This window comes from Tupaia chinensis, unplaced genomic scaffold (assembly GCF_000334495.1).
Source record: "Tupaia chinensis unplaced genomic scaffold, TupChi_1.0 Scaffold000604_1, whole genome shotgun sequence".
Classification (NCBI taxonomy): domain Eukaryota; kingdom Metazoa; phylum Chordata; class Mammalia; order Scandentia; family Tupaiidae; genus Tupaia; species Tupaia belangeri.
The window spans coordinates 2462611-2464384 of record NW_006160122.1 but is presented as its reverse complement, the minus strand read 5'-3'; positions in this window follow the sequence as shown (position 1 = coordinate 2464384).

The following is a 1774-nucleotide window of genomic DNA, read 5'->3' as shown; positions in this document are numbered from 1 at the left end:
CATCCCCAAACAGTGCTCTGCAGCAATATGACTTGACTTAAAAGCCCGGGGCAGTTTGCTCATAATTCTAATAACCATCCAGAATTAGATCACTTCACATTCACCTTATTTCTTCCCTCATTCATCTTCTGGTCAGGTCATTAGGAACTCCCCAATCCTTCCCCCAGCCTCAGCGTTTTATTATTTATATATTATACACGTTGCCCTGCAAGTCCTCAGAAAATGGTAGAATGGCCAAGAGGAGGGGCTTTCTCCTCTGATGACGGCTTGGAAAACGTTCTTTTCTTCCTCCACTGATACATTCGATCCGGTGAGATTTAAAAACTTCCAACTGAAAATACTGCCAAGAGGCTTCTTCCTAGCGTCTCAGTGAGTTTGGGACAGGTCAGAGAGATGGGCCAATGGCCACAGAGTGGCAGGAGGGTGGGGAGAGGCAGGGTGTTTGCCCTTCAGCCCTGAACTGGCTTTCCAATGATACCATATTGATATGGCCTTGTGTGGCAGGAGATGTTTTAATGTGGCCCATCACCTTGGTATGACAGGTTGGGGACCACCATTTCCCGATGACATCTCTCTCTCTTTTTATCTTTTTTTTTTTGGTGATGAAAGAAATACTTGCTCATTAAAAGAAAACTTACCAAAATATGTCTGCATGTGTGTCAGTCATGAATATCCCTTATACTCCTACCATTCTAGAGATGACTGCTGGGACTTACAGCCTCGATGTGTTTCCCTATGCGTATACAAACGTAAGTTTGGATGTGGATACATTATCTTGTTACACCATCACGTGTACTATGGACATCCTGGATCCATACTCTATTTCTGGCCCTCAGTTTCACTAACTCAGTCCCATAGCTTAGTGGTTAAGGAGCCACAGCCTACATGGACAGCCACTGTTCGAATCTCTACCCCGGTGGCTAGAAAAACAAGCCGGGCATGTGTGCATGCATGCCCTGAATCCCAACAGGATGGAGAGATGGAGGAGAAGGGATTATGGAGAGACTATTCCCCACTGGGGGAGTGTGTTCTCTCCTGCCCCCTCTGTCTCTCTGGTAAGTGCATGCACTTTCTGCCAATAAAACAAAACAAAACAAAACAAAACAAAACAATTGGGCAAGGATGTCCACCACCCACTACACGGATAACAAAAAGATGAAAGGCGGATAGCTCATGTTCAGCCTCTATCAAACATCCTTTTGTCCAGAGGCTGTTAGGAATGCCCAGTCCTGTCTTGCCTCGTCTCCTCCTGGCTCCCTGGGTCTTCTGTGGGCACCAACCTCATCACATGCTTTTCTTATGTGACTTCTAATCTCAAGCTCCACCAACTGCAAATATCAGAAGTCTACCGGACCCCTCCGCCCTGAAGCCCAGAAATGAGGAAAGCAGCAAGAGGCAGGTGCCTTGAGGACTAACCGCAATTCTAAAATTTCAGAGTTCTAACTTCCTCTTCGAAATGTAGTCTTCTAAACAATGCACCTTTGTTTCCAATAACTTCAAAGTTGCATTTTTAGACAGTCTTCCTAATACACAAGGTTAAGATAAATGATATTCAGTCTTGGCTGTAAGGACCAGATTTTTCACCTGTAGGTCTCAGTCTGCGTGTTGAGGTGCTCAGGTAATACATTCCGAGGCAGAATAGGCGAGCTCACTGTTTAGAGTCTTTTCTCCAGGGGCTAAAAGTATTAACAACAGTGCAAAGTAAGACAAATGACACGCAGACCCGTGAGGTTATGAAGTACAGCTTCTGCAGATTGCCAGAGCGGACCCTCTT